Below are 25,798 nucleotides of genomic sequence, written 5' to 3'. Positions count from 1 at the left end.
CACCTTAGATCTATAGTTCTCAAACCCTGCACATGGGGCTCAGAAATCTGTTTTATTAAGGCTTCTGGGTAACTCTGACATAGCTTGAGAACCACTGCCTAGAGGTCTCACCTGAGACATCACCTGAGGAGGCCCATGTGAGAATGCTCATACTGGTGTTTATAATAGCAGAAAAAGGGGAATAACCTCTGTGTCCCTCTGCAGGAACATGGCTCAAGTGTGGCATGTTCACCCAAAGGAATTCCAGATAGCACCGAATAATGAATGACCTAGAGCAACATGTGTTAACGTGGATAAAGTTCACAAATATTGGTTGTGTGGGGAAAAGGACAACTGGGGAAAATACATCAAGTATGATACCATATAAAAAGTTGAAGAGCATGCAAAAACACTTCTATATATTGTCTAGAGGTATATCCTCTTGAGTGAAAGTATGAAGGCATTCATGAGAACAACAGACTTTTGAGTTCAGGTTGGCAGTGACCTGTTGTGGGGAGGGTGGGCTGCTCCTGCTCAGGCCCTGGCTGGTTTCTCATCCCTCCTGTACCTCTCCTTGTCTTCCATCTTCACTCCCTTGCGTGGTGATAACATCTAATCTCATGCTTTTAAGCACGCACTTTGTTGAATGTGGGGAACGGAACTTACAAAGACTTGCCGCCCTTGGCCATAGGCCCATCTCCTCCTCATTAGATACCCTTCATAGCCTCCTCGCTGGTCTCCCCGCTTCTGTCCGTATCCCCCTTCAATCTGTTCTAAATCTCATATTGCAGCCATTTAAACATGTTTTACAATCTTCTCAGGTCCCTCCTTTGCTCAGAACCGGTTATCAGCTTCCCTTCCCATTTAGAATAAAAGCCAAATTACTTATAATGGCCCTCAGGCCTCTTACTGCTGTCTTATGTCACCTCTGTTCCAGCCACACTGGCCTCCTTCCTGTTCCTAGAACATGAGACTCTTCTGTCCTAGCGTTTATACTAGAGGCTCTCTGCCTTGGAAAATTCCCCAAGTGATCTGCATAGCTCATGCTCCCGTTTCCTTCAAATCTTTGCTTGAATGCCACCTTCTCAGTGAGGTGCCTTGCCTGCCCTCTGTTAATCCTCCCTGCTGGCCCTCATCCTAGCAGGACTCCCTGGCCGGAGAGGACACAGCTCTGGAGCCATGGCTGCCAACTCCCAGCAGGCACAGCTCATTAGAGTCGCCCTTGTGTGGCCACTTTTGGGAATGGCAGTCTCTGAGGGACTGGTCTGAGAGCATAATGAATAGAAGGAAAACAAGCAGATGGTGGTAATTTTTGATTTCTACATTAATTTGTATAATCAGATCAGTTAAATATTTTGAATATGTTGAATGTCACTCCTTACTCTGGAAAGACTCATTATTATTTTTTTCCTCCCAGTGTTATTGAGATGTAATTGACAGTGAATGTATGTAACATGTGCATCATGATGTTTTCATATAGCTCCAGATTGAGAACTAAGATGCATATGTTACATAGGAACTTAAGATATTTGAGATTTTATTTTATTTTATTTATGTATTTTTTGGAGCGAGAGAGAATGAATGGGGGAGGGAGGGGTAGAGAGAGAGGGAGAGAATCTTAAGCAGGCTCCCTGCCCAGCGTGGAGCCCGACGCGGGGCTTGATCTCACAACCCTGAGATCATGACCTGAGCTGAAATCAAGGGTCGGACACTTAACCGACTGAGCCACCCACGTGCACCAAGATATTTGAGATTTTAATTATAACTACTATTTATAATAAGAATTATATGTGAATTATAATATTAGTTGGGATAACCTATTGGGCAATAGAAAATTCTTTGGATTATCTTTTTCTCTAAAAATCCCCACTTTTTATTTTATTTTATTTTTTTAAAAGATTTTACTTATTAGAGAGCACAAGCAGGGGGTGGGGGCAGAGGGAGAGGGAGAAGCAGATTCCCTGCTGAGCAGGGAACCAAATTTGGGGCTCGATCCGAGGACCCTGAGATCATGACCTGAGCCAAAGGCAGATGCTTAACTGACGGAACCACACAGGTTTTTATTTTGAACTACTTTAAAACGTACTAAAAAGTTACAAAACTACAACACAGAGTTTAGCCAACCACCCCACTGTTAGCATGTAACTGTAGTGCAACGATCAGAACCAGAAAATTAACATTGGTATATCACCATTAATTAAACTCAAGGCCTTACTGAAATGTCACTAGTTTTGCCACTCATGTTTTTTCTGCTTCAGAATCCTATCAAGATCCCCCATTACATTTAGTCATTATTTCTTCTTAGTCTCCTACAGAGTGTAATAGTTCTTTAGTCTTTCTTTGTCTTTCACGACTTTGACACCTTTGAAGAGTACTGGCCAGTCAGTTTGTGGAAGGTCCCTCAATTTGTGTTTGTCTCGTGTTTTCACACGATTGGACTGAAGCTAATGCATTTGGGACATGAATGTCACAGGAGTGATGTTGTGTCCTCCTTAGTGCATCATATCATCAGGTTTATGCTATCAGTGTGTCTTCTTGCTGGTGATGTGACGTTAGCCCTGATCACTTGGAGAAGGTGGATTCTCCTGGGTTGCTCCACCATAAAGTTGCTATTCCCCCTGCCTGATTAGGTGGCAAATATCTTGGGAACTGTATCACTGAGACTGCATATATCCTGTTTCTCTCCAGTCTTTCCCTCACTGATTTTAGCATCCATTAGTAAAACTTGCATGCAGCAAGTGTCCCTGTACTGTTTGCTCACTGTTAATTTCCATTTCTTTCCTTCCATTTGTATTGCTGTGAATTCTCTTGTAAGGAAGGGGTTGCCCATTCACCCATGGGTATTTTATTCTGTGGGTACTAATCCAGTACTCTCATTTTCTATGTCATTGCTCCAAGTGTTTGGCTCTGGCCATGAGGAGCTCTCATGGGTTTGCTGCTAGGATCTTGCATCACAGTGCTCCTCAACTTGCTTTTTGTTAACTGAAGCAGATGCCTGCTGAGCTCCTTGAGCTACTGAGTTCTCTCTGTGCAGGGGGGTAAGTCCCTTTCTTAGCCTGGATCCCAGCTGCCCACCTTTTCTGTTAGGAGCTTTCAGACTTGACTCGTAGAACATTTCTTCTTCCAGACGGGGTCCAGAAACCAGCAGGAGTCAGACTGGGTGCAGCATAGAACGGTTGAACTGGGTCCAGAAACTGCCTGGATTTGGACTAGATTATCCATTTTATCTATCTATCTATCTATCTATCTATCTATCTATCTATCTATCTGACAGAAAGAGACACAGCGAGAGAGGGAACACAAGCAGGGGGAGTGGGAGAGGGAGAAGCAGGCTCCTCGCTGAACAGGGAGCCCGATGCGGGGCTCGATCCCAGGACCCTGGGATCATGACCCGAGCTGAATGAAGATGCTTAATGACTGAACCACCTAGGCGCCCCTAGATTATCCATTTTAAAAGATGTTTTATTATGTAATAGTTGGCACATGCCAAAGAACATATGTAACATGTTAAAACATATAAATTATATTCCTATGAACCTCTCACCCAACCGAGAACTAGAACATTCCCGATATCATTGCATCTGTCCATGCTTCTCCCCATCCCATTTGTCTTGCTCACCATAGAGGTAACCACTTTTCTGATATTCATGTCTGTCGTTTTCTTTTTTTAAAATAAATTTTAAGCCATTTATTTTTATAGCACAATAAGATAGTATCATACTGCATGCAGTCTAAAGTAACTTAGTTTTTTTTTTAATCTACATGTCATTAAGATTCATCCATGTAGCATGTGACAGTGGGGTTTTCGTTTTCCCTGCTGTATAATATTTCATTGTATGACTGTACCTCAGATTACTTACCTGTACTTTATCTGTTGACAGACCTATGTGTTCTCCTACCCCAGGGTTTTGGTATTATGAACAGTGTCACAGTGTCGCTGTGAATATTCTCGTTCATGTCCCCTGAGATGAATGTTTAGGGTGTATACTGGGAGTGAAATTACTGGCCTATAGGGCATGCAAATACTCAACTTTGCCAGACAACACCAAATGGGTGGCAAAGAGAGTGTTCCAAAGTACAGAAGTGTTTTCACCAACTCTCATTTTTATCACCTCTTGGCATTGGTAGACTTGATTTTCCCCAGTCTAGTGGCATTGAGATAGATTGTTCACAGAGTCTTCCCACGCTCACTTTCCAATGTCAGTGAATGCTTACGGCTGCTTTGGGGATTTAAGTATGCCTAATAATATTCTGCCTCTGGGATTCACTCCTGCTCAGCCTTTTTCTTGTCTGGGTAGAGCTGATCCTAGCACAGGTTTACTGAAGAAACAGCCCTTTCAGGGTAACCCAGTGGTTTCTTGAAAGCTCATGAACAGGGGGGTTTGAAATGAACAATTTGAAGCAGTGTTTTAATTAAGAGATTCAAGCTGTTTCTATTTTCCTAATGACAAGTGCTTGCTCTCATTACATTCCCAGGCAAGATGACAAGGAATCCTTTGAGTGACTTTCTCTCTCTTTTCTGATTTTCTGGACCACAAATTAAGACAGGTGGAGTTCCTTTTTAGACATTTCCCCACTGGGTTTGCTGGGACTCCCCCCCACCCCAGCCCAAACCCCCAACTGCCTTCTTTTTCCTTCACTGAAGAAGTGAAAAATTGAGGTGATTTTCTGAAATGAACATCTTTATTGATTAGGGGCTGATTCTGACAGCGTGTGGCCATCTGTTTAATTGGGTTTCACATCTAAGATGTAACTATACTTAGTAACGTGATTTATGAGAATTTCATTCGGTTCCCGTTATGATTTTCTGATTTATGCCACTTAAGTCCGCTTCTGCTCGCAGTAGAGACTTGAGTAGAAAAGACAAAAGTCTATAGGTTTTTGGTTTGTTTTGTTTTTTCTTTGTTTGCAAATTGATGTCTTTGTCTGAAACCCTATGACTTGTGGCCATATTTCAGTGTTAGAATTTTGCAGTGTGGTCATACTTGTTATTTTTCTACCCTCGTCAAGCTGGGTAGCAGTGTCTTCAGACAGAGTGCAGTGTACCATAATAATGATTCAGTCTGCTATATGAGGAGTTATACAGAGGAGCTGTTGCAGAATTTAATTATATTTGAACCGATAAGGTGGTTAAAGAGGACAACAAGGAGCTGGGGTTATTGTTGCCTAAGCTTGTGCTTTCCTAGCTTTGTGATACCTGCCCAACTGGTCTTCCTGTTGGTATCTCCTGTTACCCAGAAATTCTACTCTTAATAAAACAAGTCAGTCCTTAGGCCCACCAAAACACATGAACATCGAATGTTCATAGGAGCTTTGTTCATAACAACAAAAACCTGGAAAGAACCTAATGTCCACGAATAGAATCGGTAAATAAATTGTGGTATATTCATATAATTGAATATTACACAGCAGTGAAGAACAAACTGCTCCAAGCTACAGTCTGTGACTGAATGCTCAGTGAGATGCTTCATGGTTCCAGCCACGTAAAGTACAGGAGGAGGCAAATGAATTTAAGTGATGGAATTGAAAACAATGGCTACCTTTGTGGGGGGTATTGACTGTGAGGGGGCCTGGGAAACATTTTCCCAATTTGGCAGGTGGTTGTACAGGTGATACATGTATGAAATCTCATCTTGTTCCACTATTAAAATTTGTGCCATTACTATATGTGTATAATACATCAACAGTAACACTCTCATCCCTCCACCATAAAAATTTTTATAACAGCATATAACACACATACACTTTTTTGGGCTTGTAACAACTTACATCAGGCCAGGCCTCCAGAAGCAGAGACCAGGGATTGGCAAACTTTTTCTGTAAAGGGCCAAATAGTAAATGTTTTCGCCTTTGCAAGCCATCCATTCTCTGCTGTCAGTTCTCACCTTTGGCACTGCAGCTGTAGAGAGTTCATAAACAAATGGTCACGGCTGTTTTAGTAAGACTACGTGGGCTGTAGTTGGCCAACCCCTGATATAGAGCACTGCAAAGGGATGGAACCCAGGAGGACTTGAAGAGTATTCTGACCCAGCTTACAAACTACTTTGGATCTAATCAGGTGGTGGTACCAGGGGCGGGAGGGTGGTAGAATGAATAGCTCACATTTGGCTTTCATTTCTACTAACATGGGCTAGTCTTCAGAATAAAATTCATTTCGTGTATTCATTCTCAATGTGTATCTGTAAAATGCTTCATTTCAATGTTGGTTTTTATCATCCTATGTCTTAAATCATTAAAGAATTACTGCAAGCAAATAAAATCTTGGCTTGAAAACAAGCAGGGACTGAGGGCTAAAATCAATGATTCTATTATCTTTGTTGTAATACCCAAGGGATTTGGTTACCTGGGTTTAATCACAGATATTCTGCTAAAGAAGATAAGCCTTTGACCAGAGGCTGGGCTTATGCTGCCCTCAAGCTATAGTATTAATCCCGAAATCAAACATAGATTTGTTTTGCTGTTAAGGAAATGATTATATTTCAAACTGAGAGAATTGCTCATACTTTGTTGACTCTGCCTAAAACCATAAAGTAGAAGCCAAGTTAGCAAATACTCACCTGTGACCTCTAGAGGAATTTAATGAAAGTAAAGCCTTGAATGCGTCTGACACTCTATTTGGGGACAATTTGGGAATAGTCTTCCATGGTTTTGGAGGTAAAAGGAAACTTAAGTGGTCAACTAATCCAAATTTATCATTATCTAGAAGAGATTCTGGCACTCACAGCAATTCTTAGGATATTTTCCCGCTTATTTAGTATTTACGGATCTCCCAGTGATTCTTCTTGGTGTTCACGCCGGCCTGTAGTGCCCTCCGACACTGAATAAAGCTGACCCTTGTAACTAATGGGATACCATGGAAATGATGGAGTATGACTTCCAAGGCTGGATCATAAAAGACATTGTGGCTTCTGCCTTGCTCTCTTGGATGGGTCACTCTGGGGGGAAGCCAGCAAGGATGTCATGAGGGCACTCAAGAAGCTGGCGGAGAGGTCCACAGGCGAAGGACTGGAGGCATCCTGCCCATAACCAGTAACACGTGTGCACATGCGTCTTGGAAGCAGATTCTCCAGTCCGGCCAAGCCTCCAGACAATGGCAGCCAAAGCTGCCATCTTGACAGCAACTTCTTGAGAGACCCTGAAACAGATCACCCATATAAGAAGTTTCTGAATTCTTGAGTCTGAGAAACTGTGAGATAGTAACTGCTTATTGTTTAGAGCTTCTATGTTTCAGAATACTTCACAGCAAGAGAGAACCAACAGAGACATTACAACTTGCTGGATACTGAGTTTGCTGCTAGCTTGTATATTGTAATATACTGTGGCAGTTAAGAGTGTGGGCTTTGATGTTGAATCCTGGCTTGGCCACTTGAGGCCTTGAGCAAGTGCCTTAACGTCTTTAAGCCTCAGTATAATGATCTATAAAGTAGAGGTAATAGGTAATAGTAGTGACGGTCCTGTAGAGTTGTCTTGAAGATGGAAGGAGTATATACAGTAAGCAAAAGACTGGTTTTTAGTAGGTATTCAATAAATCTTAGCTATTAAGTGTCCTTGCTTTTGAGAAGTTGGGAGAGACAGAAAGGTGACCAGTCATTTGTAAGACACAGGGAGTGTGCAGCAGAAGACATGCAATGCATTGTGGGAGCCACAGAGGAGGGATAACTGATCTGGGGGAGTCAAGATCGGCTTCAAAGTGACAGCAATGTTTGAGTAGCTATTGAAAGGAAAAAGACATTTTCTAGGCCAATAAGGGAGGTTGGACCCTGCAGGCAGGAGGGGTGCTGGCACAGAGGTGACGGACAGCAGAGTCTGGCAAAGAAGATCCCTAGGATGGTGAGATGGGCACAGCTGCCTGGGCATAGGCTGCGTGTAAGGGACATGACATGTGGAAGAGGTGGGCGAGGGCCTGGTAAGCCATTCTGAGAAACAGGCCAGGGAAGCTAGGCGAACTTTCTTTGGGAGGCAAGAAATTTCAGTTTTGCTTCCTTCGTCTTTTTTTTTTTTTTAAGATTTTATTTATTTATTCATGAGAGACGGGGGGTGGGGGGAGAGAAGCAGAGGGAGAAGCAGGCTCCCAAGGAGCGGGGAGCCCGATGCGGGACTCGATCCCAGGACCCTGGGATCATGACCTGAGCCGAAGGCAGACGCTTAACCATCTGAGCCACCCAGGCGCCCTGCTTCCTTTGTCTTAAAGCTGATGGCATTCCTTGGAGAGGGAGAAGAGTGAGGTCACTTAGACCAGTTAGGATTTTGGCAAATGGTTCAAGAGAAGGATGGAGAGGGTCTACGTTTAGGCAGTGACAGTGATTGGAATAGGGAGTGGCTAAGTTAAATCCCAAAAGCTGGCTCTCAAGTAAGCATGTGGTGGGAATACAGGTGCCAGTTTTCTAACTGGTCCGGCGATGCTGGAAAGGACACCCTTAAGATGGAGAATCTCATTGTTCTCTGCAGCTCCTCTTCACCGAGAGCTGGTCACAGGCCCAGCCTGGTGACAGCTACTTTAACCTATGTTATCACTCATCTGCACAGTAGCTCTGTGGTCTCGGCCTGCTGGGCTGATTTTACAGAAGAGGAAATTGAGGCTCAGACAGGCTAAGTCACTTCCCAGAGACCGCACAGCTAGTAAACGTAGAGTTGGGAATATAGCCCAGCTTCTCTGATTGCATGTTCTTAACCTTCACCCTACGCTATTTGTTACTGTACAAGGAAAGAGAATTACATGAAATGAGACATGTGAACGCAATCTGAAAAGGTTAAGGGCATAACATGTTAGAGTGTCTATCATCATTACATCATATGCTCACCCATGTGGTGGGAAGATTGTTTCCATCTGGTATGGGACTAAAATGCTACAAGATGTGGGGACACCTAGGAGGCAAGGGTCAGAAGGTCAGATGGTTCCCAGGTCCTGCCGACATCACGTCCCAATGGGCTGTGGCCTGGACCAGCAGTTTATTACTGGTGCCCGTAATCTCCGTGCTTCCTCGGGTTTGGGCAGAGTGGAACAGGTGTTGTTTGAGAGATGCCATAAGCTACCTTGAAAAGAATATTTAGATGTACTCTCCGAAAAGGTTTTACTTCATAAAATTTACTCTGAGATTTAAGAAGTTTTGTTAATTGGGCTGAAGTTGTCATAAACTTAGAATACGTTGCAAAATTGCCAGGTGATGCACTCAGCAAGGTTGTGGGACACCTGCTACAATTATTTTCAGACGTTCTTGCCCTGGTCTATTCCTAATACAGTTCCTAATACAGTTCGTTCTCAACCTCCCCGCCTACAATCCCTGGCTCTGAGGCCTGACCAAGGAGGCAGCTAAGAATGACATCCTGGGTACTGCCCCTGGGGGACAAAGGTGCCCTCAGCCGGGAAGCCCTGCAGTGTCACTGGCATTCGTGTTACTGTGGTGAGTCCCAGGGCCAGTGCCTGGGGGGGAAGACACATTTGCCACCTGCAGGGAACTTCCGAAAACATACTCGCGGGGCAGGACAGATGCTGCTTCCAGACCCAGGACTGTGCAGCTTCACTGCAGGGCTGATAGCAGGAAGCATGGCATGATTATCGGGGGCAGTCTGATGCATGAGGTGGGGTGTGAGTGGGGCACTCCCTGGGAGTGACCCGGATGTGAGCCAGAGTGAGGCGAGCACCAGGAAGTTGGCACAGAGCCGTGCTGATGGGAGATGGGAAGTCAGGCTGAAAGCTCACTCATTTATCCTGGTGGTCACAATGTCACTTGTCCCCCCTTGAAAGAATCAATAGTCTTTCACCCTTATTACAAAAGTAGTTAATATTTATTGTTGAAAAATCTAGAAAATGTTTAGCTAATCTAAAATTTTTCCAGCGAAAATATTTTTTAAGTTTTTATTCTAATATCAGTTAGTTAACACACAGTGTTATATTTGTTTTAGGTGTACAATATAGTGATTGGACACTTCCGTACATCACCCCGTGCTCATCACACGACAAGGTGCCCTCCTTCATCCCCATCACCTGTTTCCCCCGTCCCCCACCCACCTCCCTCTGGTAGCCAGCAGCGTGTTCTCTAGAATTAATCGTCTGTTTCTTAGTTTGTCTCTCTTAAGGGGAAAACTTTTGCTCGTTTGTTTTGTTTCTTAAATTCCACATATGAGTGAAATCATATGGTATTTGTCTTTCTCTGACTCATTTCATTTAGCATTATACTCTCTGGCTCCATCCATGTCATTGCAAGTGGCAAAATTTTGTTCCTTTTTATGGCTGAGTAATATTACACACACACACACACACACACACACACACCCACCCACCCTTCTTTATCCTTTCATCAGTTGATGGACATTTGGGCTGTTCCCATAATTTGACTATTGTAGATAATGCTGTTATAAACATTGGGTGCATGCACCCCTTCAAATCAGTATCTTTATATCCTTTGGATAAATACCCAGTAGTGCAGTTGCTGGGTCGTAGGTAGTTGTATTTTTAACTTTTTGAATACCCTCCATACTGTCTTCCACAGGGGCTGCACCAGTTTGCATTCCCACCAACAGTGCTCGAGGGTTCCTTTTTCTCCACGTCCTCGTCAACACCTGTTGTTTCTTGTGCTTTTGATTTTAGTCATTCTTACAGGTGTGGTGTGATACCTCATTGTAGTTTTGATTTGAATTTCCCTGACGGTCAGTGATGTGGAGTGTTTTTTCATGTGTCTGTTGGCCATCTAGATACCTTCTTTGGAGAAATGTCTCTTCATGTCTTCTGCCCGTTTTTTAATTGAATGATTTGCTTTTTGGGTGTTGAGTTGTGTAAGTTTTTTTTTTTTTTTATAGATTTTGGATACTAACCCTTTATCAGATACGTCATTTGCAAATATCTTCTCCTATTCCTTGGGTTGTCTTTTAGTTTTGTTGATTGTTTCCTTTTCTGTGCAGAAGCTTTTTATTTTGATGTCCTGTGGTTTATTTTTGCTTTTATATCCCTTGCCTCAGGAAACATATCTAGAAAGAAGTTGCTACAGCTGATGTCAAAGAGGTTACTGCCTGTGTTCTCTTCTAAGATTTTTGAGGTTACAGGTCTCACCTTTAGGTCTTTCATCCATTTTGAGTTTATTTTTGTGTGTGACATAAGAAAGTGGTTCAGTTTTATTCTTCTGCATGTTGTTGTCTAGTTTTCCCAACACCATTTGTTGAACAGACTGTCCTTTTCCCATTGGATATTCTTTCCTGCTTTGTCGAAGGTTAATTGCCATATAGTTGTGGATTTATTTCTGAATTTTCTGTTCCGTTCCATTGATCTACATCTCTATTTTTGTGCCAATTTACTGTTTTGATGGCTACAGCTTTGTAATATAACTTGAGGTCTGGAATTGTGTGTGATGTTTCCAGTTTTGCTTTTCTTTTTCAAGATTGCTGTGGCTACGTAGGGTCTTTTATGGTTTCATACAAACTTTAAGATTGTTCTAGCTCTATGAAAAATGCTGGTGGTATTTTGTTAGGGATTGCTTTAAATGTGTAGATTGCTTTGGGTAATGTAGACTTTTTTTTAATTTTTTTGTTATGTTAATCACCATACATCATTAGTTTTTGATGTAGTGTTCCATGATTCATTGTTTGTGCGTAACACCCAGTGCTCCACGCAGAACGTGCCCTCTTTAATACCCATCACCAGGCTAACCCATCCCCCAAACCCCCTCCCCTCTAGAAACCTCTGTTTTTCAGAGTCCATCGTCTCTCATGGTTCATCTCCCCCTCCGACTTACTCCCCTTCATTCTTCCCCTCCTGCTATCTTCTTCTTTTTTTCTTAACATATATTGCATTATTTGTTTCAGAAGTACTGATCTGTGATTCAACAGTCTTGCACAATTCACAGCGCTCACCATAGCACATACCCTCCCCAATGTCTGTCACCCAGCCACCCCATCCCTCCCACACCCCACCACTCCAGCAACCCTCTCAGTTTGTTTCCCGAGGTTAAAAATTCCTCATATCAGCGAGGTCATATGATACATGTCTTTCTCTGATTGACTTATTTCACTCAGCATAACACCCTCCAGTTCCATCCACGTCGTTGCAAATGGGAAGATCTCATTCCTTTTGATGGCTGCATAATATTCCACTGTGTATATATACCACTTCTTTATCCATTCATCTGTTGATGGACATCTTGGCTCTTTCCACAGTTTGGCTATTGTGGACATTGCTGCTATAAACATTGGGGTGCACATGCCCCTTCAGATCCCTACATTTGTATCTTTGGGGTAAATACCCAGTAGTGCAATTGCTGGATTGTATGGTAGCTCTATTTTCAACTGTTTGAGGAAACCTCCATACTGTTTTCCAGAGTAGTTGCACCAGCTTGCATTCCCACCAACAGTGTAGGAGGGTTCCCCTTTCTCCGCATCCCTGCCAACATCTGTCGTTTCCTGACTTGTTCATTCTAGCCATTCTGACTGGTGTGAGGTGCTATCTCATTGAGGTTTTGATTTGGATTTCCCCGATGCCGAGCAATGTTGAGCACTTTTTCATGTGTTGGCCATTTGGATGTCTTCTTTGGAAAAATGTCTGTTCACGTCTTCTGCCCATTTCTTGATTGGATTATTTGTTCTTTGGGTGTTGAGTTTGATAAGTTCTTTATAGATTTTGGATACTAGCCCTTTATCTGATAAGTCATTTGCAAATATTTTCTCCCATTCTGTCGGTTGTCTTTTGGTTTTGTGGACTGTTTCTTTTGCTGTGCAAAAGCTTTTTATCTTGATGAAATCCCAATAGTTCATTTTTGCCCTGGCTTCCCGTGCCTTTGGCGATGTTTCTAGGAAGAAGTTGCTGCGGCTGAGGTCGAAGAGGTTGCTGCCTGTGTTCTCCTTTAGGATTTTGATGGACTCCTGTCTCACATTTAGGTCTTTCAACCATTTGGAGTCTATTTTTGTGTGTGGTGTAAGGAAATGGTCCAGTTTCATTCTTCTGCATGTGGCTGTCCAATTTTCCCAACACCATTTGTTGAAGAGACTGTCTTTATTCCATTGGACATTCTTTCCTGCTTTGTCAAAGATGAGTTGACCATAGAGTTGAGGGTCCATTTCTGGGCTCTCTATTCTGTTCCATTGATCTATGTGTCTGTTTTTGTGCCCGTACCATACTGTCTTGATGATGACAGAGCTGGAAGTCCGGAATTGTGATGCCGCCAGCTTTGCTTTTCTTTTCTTTTCTTTTTCAACATTCCTCTGGCTATTCGGGGTCTCTTCTGGTTCCATACAAATTTTAGGATTATTTGTTCCATTTTTGAAAAAAGTAGATGGTATTTTGATGGGGATTGCATTGAATGTGTAGCTTGCTCTAGGTAGCATTGACATCTTCACAATGTTTGTTCTTCCAATCCATGAGCATGGAACGTTTTTCCATTTCTTTGTGTCATCTTCAATTTCTTTCCTGAGTATTTTATAGTTTTCTGAGTACAGATCCTTTGCCTCTTTGGTTAAATTTATTCCTAGGTATCTTATGGTTTTGGGTGCAATTGTAAATGGGATCGACTCCTTGATTTGTCTCTCTTCTGTCTTGGTGTATAGGAATGCCACTGATTTCTGTGCATTGATTTTATATCCTGCTACTTTACTGAATTCCTGTATGAGTTCTAGCAGTTTTGGGGTGGAATCTTTTGGGTTTTGCACATACAGTATCATATCATCTGCAAAGAGTGAGAGTTTGACTTCCTCTTTGCTGATCTGGATGCCTTTGATTTCTTTTTGTTGTCTGATTGCTGTGGCTAGGACTTCTAATGCTATGTTGAATAGCAGTGGTGATAGTGGACATCCCTGCCGTGTTCCTGACCTTAGGGGAAACGCTCTCAGCTTTTCCCCATTGAGAATGATATTCGCTGGAGGTTCTTCATAGATGGCTTTTATGATATTGCGGTAGGTACCCTCTATCCCTATACTCTGAAGAGTTTTGATCGAGAAAGGATGCTGTACTTTGTCAAATGCTTTTTCCGCATCTATTGAGAGGATCATATGACTCTTGTTCTTTCTTTTGTTAATGTATTGTATCACGTTGATTGATTTGTGGATGTTGAACCAACCTTGCAGCCCAGGGATAAATCCCACTTGATCATGGTGAATAATCCTTTTAATGTACTGTTGGATCCTATTGGCTAGTATTTTGGTGAGAATTTTTGCATCCATGTTCATCAAGGATATTGGTCTGTAATTCTCCTTTTTGATGGGGTCTTTGTCTGGTTTTGGGATCAAGGTAATGGTGGCCTCATAAAATGAGTTTGGAAGTTTTCCTTCCATTTCTATTTTTTGGAACAGTTTCAGGAGAATAGGTATTAATTCTTCTTTAAATGTTTGATAGAATTCCCCTGGGAAGCCATCTGGCCCTAGGCTTTTGTTGGGAGATTTTTGATGACTGCTTCCATTTCCTTAGTGGTTATAGGTCTGTTCAGGTTTTCTATTTCTTCCTGGTTCAGTTTTGGTAGTTGATATATCTCTAGGAATGCACCCATTTCTTCCAGGTTATCTAATTTGCTGGCATAGAGTTGCTCATAATATGTTCTTAGAATTGTTTGTATTTCTTTGGTGTTGGTTGTGATCTCTCCTCTTTCATTCATGATTTTGTGGATTTGGGTCATTTCTCTTTTCTTTTTGATTAAGTCTGGCCAGCGGTTTATCAATCTTGTTAATTCTTTCAAAGAACCAGCTTCTAGTTTCGTTGATATGTTCTACTGTTCTTTTGGTTTCTATTTCATTGATTTCTGCTCTGATCTTTATTATTTCTCTTCTCCTGCTGGGTTTAGGCTTTATTTGCTGTTTTTTTTTCTCTAGCTCCTTTAGGTGTAGGGTTAGGTTGTGTATTTGAGACCTTTCTTGTTTCTTGAGAAAGGCTTGTATTGCTATATACTTTCCTCTCAGGACTGCCTTTGCTGTATCCCAAAGATTTTGGACAGTTGTGTTTTCATTTTCATTGGTTTCCATGAATTTTTTTAATTCTTCTTTATTTTCCTGGTTGACTCATTCTTTCTTCAGTAGGATGCTCTTTAGCCTCCATGTATTTGCGTTCTTTCCGATTTTCCTCTTGTGATTGAGTTCTAGTTTGAAAGCACTGTGGTCTGAAAATATGCAAGGAATAATCCCAATCTTCTGGTATCGGTTGAGACCTGATTTGTGACCTAGGATGTGATCAATTCTGGAGAATGTTCCATGGGCACTAGAGAAGAATGTGTATTCCGTTGCTTTGGGATGGAATGTTCTGAATATGTCTGGGAAGTGCATTTGGTCCAGTGTTTCATTTAAAGTCTTTATTTCCTTGTTGATCTTTTGCTTAGATGATCTGTCCATTTCAGTCAGGGGGGTGTTAAAGTCCCCCTCTATTATTGTATTGTTGTCAATGTGTTTCTTTGCTTTTGTTATTAATTGCCTTATAAAAGTGGCTGCTCCCATGTTCGGGGCATAGATATTTACAATTGTTAGATCTTCTTGTTGGATAGACCCTTTAAGTAGGATATAGTGTCCTTCTTCATCTCTTATTACAGTCTTTGTTTTAAAATCTAATTTGTCTGATATAGGAATTGCCACCCCAGCTTTCTTTTGGTGTCCATTAGCATGGTAACTGGTTTTCCACCCCCTCACTTTCAATGTGGGGGTGTCTTTGGGTCTAAAATGAGTCTCTTGCAGACAGCATATGGATGGGTCTTGTTTTTTAATCCAATCTGATAGCCTGTGTCTTTTGATTGGGGCATTTAGCCCATTTACATTCAGGGTAACTATTGAAAGATAAGAATTTAGTGCCATTGTATTGCCTGTAAGGTGACTGTGACTGTATATTGTCTGTGTTCCTTTCTGATCTATGCTGCTTTTAGGCTCTCTCTTTGCTTAGAGGACCCCTTTCAATATTTCTTGTAGGGCTGCTTTCATGTTTGCAAATTCCTTTAGTTTTTGTTTGTCCTGGAAGCTTTTTACCTCCCCTTCTATTTTCAATGACAGCCTAGCTGGATATAGTATTCTTGGCTGCATATTTTTCTCGTTTAATGCTCTGAAGATCTCATGCCAGTCCTTTCTGGCCTGCCAGGTCTCTGTGGATAGGTCTGTTGCCAATCTAATGTTTCTACCATTGTAGGTTACATATCTCTTCTCCCGAGCTGCTTTCAGGATTTTCTCTTTGTCTCTGAGACTCGGAAGTTTTACTATTAGATGTCGGGGTGTTGACCTATTTTTATTGATTTTGAGAGGGGTTCTCTGTGCCTCCTGGATTTTGATGCCTGTTTCCTTCCTCACATTAGGGAAGTTCTCTGCTATAATTTGGTCCAATATTCCTTCTGCCCCTGTCTCTCTTTCTTCTTCTTCTGGGATCCCAATTATTCTAATGTTGTTTTGTCTTATCGTATCGCTTATCTCTCGAATTCTGCCCTCGTGATCCTGTAGTTGTTTCTCTCTCTTTTTCTCAGCCTCTTTATTTTCCATCATTTGGTCTTCTGTATCGCTGATTCTCTCTTCTGCCCCCTTATCCTAGCAGTTAGTGCCCCCATTTTTGATTGCACCTCATTAATAGCCTTTTTGATTTCGACTTGGTTAGATTTTAGTTCTTTTATTTCTCCAGAAAGCATTTCTCTAATAACTTCCACGCTTTTTTCAAGCCCAGCTAGTATCTTTAAGGTCATGATTCTGAACTCTAGGTCCGACATCTTACTAATGTCCGTATTGAGTAGGTCCCTGGCAGACGGTACTACCTCTTGTTCTTTTTGCTGAGGTGATTTTTTTCGTCTTGTCATTTTGTCCAGAGGAGAATAGATGAATGAGAGAACAAAATGCTAACAGGTTTACAACGTCCCCAGCAAATATACTGTATACAAATCAGAAAAGACCTGAAACCAGGGGAAAAGAAAGGGAAAGAAAGAAAAAAGAAAGAGAAAAAAAAAAGAAAAAGATAAAAACAAACAAAAACAGAACAAAACAAAAAAAAACAGAATATGGTCACATATGATCAGGCTAGTGCATAGATCAGTGCCACACAGTAGATTTTGGGTGTATTTTGGTCTGTTAGAAGAAAGTGCCTCCTAAAATTTTAAAGGAAGAAAGACTTATATATGTACAAAATAAGGGTTGATACAATGAAGGGATGGAAGATGACTGTAAAGGTGAAACTTAGAAAAGGTTTTATAAACGGAATTGATAAGAAGTTGTTTGAAAGAAGAAAGAAGATTTAAAAAAAAAGAAAAAAGAAAAAAAATGGGAGAGACTGTGATCAGGCAGGAGACTAGAACAAAGCCATACACTAGTGATTTAGGGTATATTTTGATCTGTTAGAAGAAACTGTATCTCAAAATTTTAAAGAGAGAAGAACTTATATATATATGCCAAAAATAAGGGTAACTACTATGAAGCGATAAAATATGACTCTAAAAATGAAAAATGTTTTTTTAAAAAAGGGATTGATAAGATGGTGGTTGAAAAAGGGAAAAAGAAAAATTAAAAAAAAAACCCAAAAAACAGTTAAAAAATTAACTTTGAAAAACTAATGAATCATGGTAAAAAAAAGCCATGAATTCTATGTGCAGTATTCCCCTAGCGCTGGAGTTCTCCCGTTCTCCTTGATCGGTAAACTTGGTCTTGGCTTGCTGGCTGTTCGTGCTGATCTTCTGGGGGAGGGGCTTGTTGCCGTGGTTCCCAAATGTCTTTGCCGGAGGCGGAATTGCCCCACCCTTGTTGGTCAGGGCTAAGCAAGCTGCTTGGGTTTGCTCTCAGGAGCTTTTGTTCCCTGCAAGCTCTCGGCACAGCTTTGGACGACCAGGGTGAAAATGGTGGCCTCCCAATCTCCACCCGGAGGAGCTGAGAACTCGGGGCCCCGCTCCTCAGTGCGCCCCCAGAGAAAAGCAGTCAATCACTCCCGTCTCCCCGGTCTCCGGCCGCACTCCGCGCTCACCCAGCCTGTGACCGAGCGTTTCTATATCTGGCACCCAACCCCGTGTGGAGTCTCCAAACCCAGCAGATCCTTACGGTGCGCTACCGCGCCGCTCCTCCTGGGGGAGGAAGGGGAGTCTCCCCGGCTCTGCCGCTTGTTGGGTCCCTGCTGGAGGCGCAGTGGCCCGACTGGGCCGCGGATCACGGTTTATGGCAACCCCGAGCTGAGAGCCCGCGCCTCGGCTCTGTCTCTGCAGCCAGCTTCCCCGCTCCGATACCTGGGAGCTCTGCCGCACTCACAGTCTTTCTGTGACCCCGAGGGTCCTGAGTCCACACTGTCCCGCGAGGTTTCCACCCCCCGCTTAGCCACTGGAGCGATGTCCTTCAGTGGAGCCGGCTTCTAAAAGGTCCGATTTTGTGCTCCGCGGCTCTATCACTTGCCAGAAGCGGCCGTCGGAGGCCCCCTCCCCCGCCGTCTCTCCTCCCAAATATCGCCTTGGATTCACTTCTCCGCACGTCCTACCTTCTAGTAAGTGGTCGCTTCTCTGTTCAGAGTTGTTGCTACTCTCTTCTTCGATCTCCTGTTGAGTTAGTAGGTGTTCAGAATGGTTTGATCCCTATTCAGCTGAATTTCTGAGACCAGACGAAATCTAGGTCTCCTACTCCTCTGCCATCTTGCTCCGCCCCCACCGGTAATGTAGACATTTTTAACAATATTTGTTCTTCTGTTCCATGAGCTCCCATGGAATGTCTTTCCATTTCTTTGTGTCCTCTTGTATTTCTTTCATCATTGGTTTATAGTTTTCGTTGTACAGGTCTTTCACCTCTTTGGTTAGGTTTATTTGTAGGTATCTTATTATTTTGGGTGCAATTGTAGATAGGATTGCTTTCTTAATTTCTCTTCTGTTTCATTATTGGCATATTGAAATGCAACAGATTTCTGTACATTGATTTTGTATTCTGCGACTTTACTGAATTCGTTTATCAGTTCTAGTAGATTTTTGGGTTTTCTATGTAGAGTACCATGTCATCTACACACAGTTTAGGTTTTACTTCTCCTTACCAATTTGGATGCCGTTTATTTCTTTTTGTTTGATTGCTGTGGCTGGGACTTCCAGTACTATGTCAAAAGAAGTGGTAAGAGTAGACATCCTTGTCTTGTTGCTGATCTTCAGCAAAAAGCTCTCAGTGTCTTACCATTGAGGATGATGTTGGCTGTGGTTTTTCATATATGGCCTTTATTATGTTGAGGCATGTTCTTTCTAAATCTACTTTTGTTGAGGATTTTTATCATGAATAGATGTTAAACTTTGTCAAATGCTTTTTCTGCGTCTATTGAAATGATCATATGCTTATCCTTTCTCTTATGTGATGTATCATGTTGATTGATTTGCAAATATTGAAACACCCTTACAATCCAGAATTAAGTCCCACTTGATCATGGTGAATGATTTTTTAAGTTTATTGTTGAATTCAGTTTGCTAATATTTTATTGAGGATTTTTATATCTGTGTTCATCAGGGATATTGGCCTGTAGTTCTCTTTTTTAGTGGTGTCTTTATCTGGTTTTGGTATCAGGATAATGCTGGCCTCATAGAATGAATTTGGAAGTTTTCATTCCTTTTCTATTTTTTGGAATAGTTTGAGAAGAATAGTTAATTCTTCTTTAAATGTTTGGTAGACTTTGCCTGTGAAGCCATCTGGTCCTGGACTTTAGTTTGTTGGGAGTTTTGTTTTGTTTTTTTTACTCATTCAGTTTCTTTGCTGGTTATCTGTTCAGATTTTCTATTCCTGTTTCTGTTTTGGTAGTTTATATGTTTCTAAGAATTTATGCATTTCTTCTAGGCTGTCCAATTTGTTGGCATATAGCTTTTCATAATATTCTCTAATGATTGTTTTTATATCTCTGGTGTTGGTTGTTATTTCTCCTCTCTCATTTGTGATGTTATTTGAGTCCTTTCTCTTTTTTTCTTGATAATTCTGGCTAGAGATTTATCAACTTTATTGACTTTTTTCAAAGAACAAGCTCCTGGTTTCATTGATCTGTTTTATTATTTTTTTAGTTTCTGTATCATTTGTTTCTGCTCTCATCTTTATTATTTCCTTCCTTCTGCTGGTTTTAGGATTTGTTCTTCTTTTTCTATCTCCTTTAGGTGGAAGGTTAGGTTGTTTGAGATTTTCCTTGATCCTTGAGGTAGGCCTGTATTGCTGTATCTTGCCTTTTAGGACCATTTTTGCTGCATCCCCAAGGTTTTGGACTGTTGTGTTCTCATGTTCATTTGTTTCCATGTGTTTTTTTAATTTCTTCTTTTATTTTCTGGTTGACCCATTCATCCTTTAATAGCATGTTGTTTAACCTCCATGTATTTGTGGTTTTTCTAGATTTTTTTCTTGTGGTTGATTTCTAGTTTCACAGTGTTGTGGTCAGAGAAGATATATGGTATGACTTGGATCTTCTTGAATTTGTTGAGGCTGGTTTCGTGGGCTAATATGTGATCTATTCTGGAGAATGTTCTGTGTGCACTTGAAAAGAATGTCTATTCTGCTGTTTTAGGGTGGAATGTTCTGAAAATATCTGTTAAGTCCATCTGTTCCAGTGCGTCATTCAAAGCCATTGTTTTCTTGTGAGTTTTCTGTTTAGATGATCTGTTTATTGATGTAAGTGGGGTGTTAAAGTCCCCTACTATTATTGTATTATTATTGATGAGTTCCTTTATGTTTGTTATTGACTGTTTTATGTATTTAGGTGCTTCTGTTTTGGGTGCATATTTACAATAGTTGTATCTTCTTGTTGGGTTATCCCCTTTATTATTATATAACATTCTTCTTTGTCTCTTGTTACAGTCTTTGTTTTAAAGTCTGTTTTGTCCAATACAAGTATGTCTCCTCTGGCTTTCTTTTGACATCCATTTGCATGATAGATGTTTCCACATCCCCTCACTTTCAATCTGCAGGTATCTTTAGGTCTAAAATGAGTCTCTTGGAGGCAGTATATAGATGAGATGGGTATTGTATTTTTTTTATTCATTCTGACACCATATGCCTTTTGGTTGGAGCATTTAGTCCATTTATATTCAAAATGATTATTGATGATATGTATTTACTGCCATTTTATTACTTGTGGTTGTTTCTGAAGATTTTCTCTGTTCCTGTCTTGTCTTTCTCTCTTTCATGTTTTTAAGCTAAAAAATTTTAAAGATTATGTCATCATTTAAAGATTTTGTTGAATACTTCTCAAACTTATGTTTATCTACACATTTAAAACTGAAACTAGGGGCGCCTGGGTGGAGCAGTCGGTGAAGTGTCCAACTCTTGGTTTTGGCTCAGGTCGTGATCTCAGGGTCATGAGATCAAGCCCTGCGTTAGGCTCCATTCTTGGCACAGACTCTGCGTGAGGTTCTCTCTCCTTCTGCCGCTTGTGCTCTCTTTCTGTGAAATAAATAAATCTTTAAAAAATTTGAAACTAAATATGGACTCATCCAATAATGCTGCTTCCCCCCCCCCACTGAACATTGTAACATGAATATTGTCTCCATTTATTACATGTAATCCTAAATTATCATGCATAGTGTTCCACCAAATAAAAACACCTTGATTTCTTCAGTTAATTTCCTACCGATAGATGCTTAGGCTGTTCTTTTTTTTTGTTTTTTTAAAAAAAACCTCTGTGGTAAGTTTTGTGATTATGTTTTTATGCAAATCTGAGTATTTCTTTAGGGTAAATTCCTAGATGTGGAGGAATTGCTGGGTCAAATGGTATGTCCATTTTAAGGGTTTTAAAATACATCTTACCCAAATTCTCTTGAGAAAAGTAGTACCAGTTTATATTTCCATTAACAATAGAGGGGATGGTTTTCTTTTACTGAGTTATGCATTATAAAGTTGCTGTTGGAGGAGATGAAAGAGACTTTTTTTTTTTTTGTCCAATTGACATAAGGGAAAATGTTAGTCATATTTTCATTCTTAAGACCATTATCTCAAACCCAGATATGGATCAGGGACCCAGACAAGCATTTGCTGAACATCTTTTATATACCCAGGCCTGGGCTAAGCATCACTGCCTTTAGTGTCAGATTTGAACACCTCGGACAGCAATTGTGTGTATGAGATGACCTGTTGGAATAATAGAAGAGGAGATACAGAGCTCTATAGTGGGGGGAAATTTTTGTTTTCTTTGCCAGATATTGAACTGTAGCAGTGGTTCTCAAAGTATTGTCCCTGGATCATCTGCATCAGCATCACTTGTGATAAACGAGCATTACCTGGTCCCACCCCTAACCTATGGAATCAAACTCTGGGTGTGGGCCCAGCAGTTTATATTTTAAGAAGATTTTAACCATCAAATGTGGCTAGATGCTGAAGTTTGAGAACCTCTGAGGTATAAAAATGCAGCAAATGCAAAATAGGTCAACTTGGTTGGGTAAAAGTAGGGGAACTAACTTGTCTTGGTTGCCTGGAACTGTCCTGATTTTAACACTGAAAATGCGGGGCACCTGGGTGGCTCAGTTGTTGTCTGCCTTCGGCTCAGGTCATGATCCCAGGGTCCTGGGATCGAGCCCCGCATCGGGCTCCCTGCTCAGCGGGAAGCCTGCTTCTCCCTCTCCCACTCCCACTGCTTGTGTTCCCACTCTGGCTGTGTCTCTCTCTCTCTGTCAAATAAATAAATAAAATCTTAAAAAACAACACACTGAAAATGCTGTATCCCAGGAGCTTCCTCAGACTTGGGCAAACAGGGATGGTTGGTCACACTGGTAAAAGAAAGGAGGTTCTCTTTGTTGCAGCCTAAAGGTAATTATGGAAGAAAAGGAACAGAAGGGCCAGAAGAGGAAGTTTCAAGATGGAGGACAGATTTTAGAAGCTGCTTTCTGCTTGTCAGGTCTAGGATGATAGATACAGTGGCAGGAGGTTACCTGTAGGAAGCCAGCAGATGGCTAGGGCATCTTGCTGAATCCCTTGACATGAGTCACAGCTGTTAGTACTTGATACTTTCTGGAAGGGGGAATGTTGGCGTTCACCAAACTACTGCAAGATGCCAAATTGAAAAAAAAAAGCCACTATTAATCTTAGCAGTGATGACAATGAAATCCCTTTACAGCAGAAAATATAACCAGGAGTGCTTTGTAATTGCAGCAATTTCCATGTCTCAACGGATGGTCCCCTAGATTCTAGAAGAATGGTATCCGGCTTATCTGATTATGAGAACTAAGCCTGAATAAGATGTAACACTCATTCCCTCTTAGAGTGAGCATTCGTTCTGGATTTTCCAAAGCAGTTGCAATTAAAACTATTTTTGTGCTTTGTACAATGATAATTTGTTAGCCATGTAAAATTTCAGTTTTGAAAGTTTAGTCTGCAAAATTATAAGAAAAATATCTATATGTTACAAGCACAGTATTGAGGAGTGGTGAAGAGAGGAGAATGAGACTAGAGGGCTGATTTATATACATGAGTTAAATATAAGAAGTGCCTTATTTTTCCTAAACCAAGAGTTCTGAATTTCTTGGCATATTGGAGTCACCTGAGGTGCTTTTAAAACATACTCATGTTCAAGGCTTCATCCCAGAGATGAGGGCTCAGTAGGTCTGGGCAGAGGCTTTGACATGGGTCTACTTTTTAAAAGCTTCCCAAGGGATTCTGATGTACAGTTGGGATTGAGAATCTTTATCCTGACCTAAACCAGTAGGTCTCAACTAGCACATACCAGAATAACCTGGGGGACCTGCTGAAAACTCTGGACCCCACTCCCAGAGTTCCTGACTCAGCAGGTCTGGGGTAGGGCCCAATAATTTGTATCTCTAACAAGTGTCCAGGTGTTGTTGATGCTGCTGGACCATGACCACATACTGAGTGCCATTCTCTTAAACCATTCCTACCTCAAACCTCAACTGATTTCACTGGTCATAGATTTTACTCATTAGCATATAGACATGTATATAGCTACCCCTCTCTCCCAAAACACCTCTATGCATCTTTACTTAATTTAAAACACATTTCAATGAAAAAAAAATACACTGTAAAGAGCTTTGGTATCAGTTCACCTTTTTAGATATTACAATATGGAATTTTTTTTTGTTACATCCCTTTTCCTTCGCTAGATAGTAGGTTCTTTGAGGACGTTTGTATGTTCACAGCTTCCCTGTGTGGCTTGGAACATCATCAGTGCTTAGTAAATGTCAGAGGCCAATGATTATATGTAGAAATGGCATCATCGTAACAAAACCCAACTCCTCCTGGTAGTTTTTATAATGGTATTTAAATATATTAACATCTCCAAAAATAGGGTCCTAAAATATGTTCATTTAGTGAGCTGTAGAACGAGGAGCTGTTATTGCATAGGACAAATAAAATAATCAAGTCAGCAGAAGTAACTACAAGTGAATTTCACCAAGAAGTATAATAATGTTGCTAAGATGATATATCAGCAGTAAGTCCTGAAATGTAGATTGATATAAGGATTAGCTCAGTAATATAAGCATACACTTAAGACTTTTGAAAATAATTGTCATAACATGCACTAGAATAAAGCCATGTTGATACATGAGTAAATCCATGCAAAAGGCTAAACATCCTATTATTTGACAAAACTAATAATACATTGTACTGATACAGTCAGCCCCTTAGCAAAAATATCGCAAACACCCATAGTGAAAAGAAAACGGACACAGATACACAGTCAGTGGAAAATCCAAGTCCATCTCTGGAGAAAGCAGCTATAGCAAGTATGGAAATGGATTGAATTAAAGAGGTCAGCATGTACTTTGGCCTGCACATTCTCTGGCCCATTGGATTCTCCTTTAGAATCCTGCCGCCCCCCTTCCCCATCACCTTCTTTTGAACTGAACTTTATCATTTGGCCCTGGATGTGCCTCTTCTGCCCCAGAGGCTGCTGGAGGGATCCTAACTGAACAAATGCACTAATGCTAGTTTCTTTAAAGAAGTCAAAAGATAGATTGAATTTAAGAATGAACTCCCAATTTTTAGTTGAGTCTGAGTTGTCCTCCATTGTATTAGTATATTTATAAAAGTTTTCTATAGAGAAAGGGAAGAAGCAGACAGTCTGGGTTTTAAAGCCTGGCAAGTGAAAGTTGGAGGCCTCCCATTTTGTTAAATCTGACCAAACATGGAAACAACAGGAAAAGATGGTTGAGTCTGACCACAGTTGTCTTAAAGAATTACCATTTGTAAGTGTCAATATAAAAAAAAAATCCCCCAAACTTCCACATAACATAAAACTTTGGAAAGTCATGCTTTCAAAATATTTGCTATATGATAACTTTCCTGAGTCGTATGCTTTTATGGGTATGAAACTTAATGTGGCAGTTACATGAAAGCATGCAAAGAATGTGGGGAGAAGAGAATATATTCATCCAGTATTGTTAGGACCAAAGGACTCTGATCCAAACCAGCATTTTATCTGATTTCTCTTTTCACATGTCACAACCATAGAAGGGGAGCATATCCTACTTTATTCCTTGGCAGTAGGGAGGCCTGAGTACACAAGGGTGATGGAACTTGCAGGGAGCTGAGCAGGGCTTTTCATCTTGTTAAAATCTGTATTCTGATTGAGAGTCTTTTGGGGGGAAAAGTGCCAACCTCAAAACTATACTAGTTCTGCCATAAATGCAGGAGAATGGAATCAACAAAGTCTTTAATCTAGAAGGAAAGGGAAAACAACCTGAATAAGGGAACATATCTCTGTTCTGGTATTGAGTATGGAAACCTCAGGAAGTAGCACGTTGGTGACACCAATAGTAACGTGTAATGTTTTCGACTTCGGCTAACGCCGTATACTCATAATCATAGGTAATGCTTAACCCTGATTATACTTTCAAGTTTCACAAGGTGCAGATTCCATTCACTCAACAGATATTTATTGAGTGATTATCACATGCCAGGTAGTGTTCTGGCTCTACAGATAATGCAGCAGAAGCATAGTGAAAATAAAAATCCCTTTTGTTATGGA

At 41.0% G+C, this 25,798-nt stretch overlaps 1 protein-coding gene across 1 annotated transcript in view; it reads left to right on the top strand.

Annotated features, from left to right (window-relative positions):
* Positions 1–25,798, top strand: part of PHEX (phosphate regulating endopeptidase homolog X-linked) — a 215,977-nt gene that overhangs the window by 156,668 nt on the left and 33,511 nt on the right.

The sequence above is a fragment of the Zalophus californianus genome, chromosome X, assembly GCF_009762305.2.
Source record: "Zalophus californianus isolate mZalCal1 chromosome X, mZalCal1.pri.v2, whole genome shotgun sequence".
Lineage (NCBI taxonomy): Eukaryota > Metazoa > Chordata > Mammalia > Carnivora > Otariidae > Zalophus > Zalophus californianus.
Note: the sequence above shows the minus strand (reverse complement) of the source record. Positions and strands in the feature narration are given on the sequence as shown.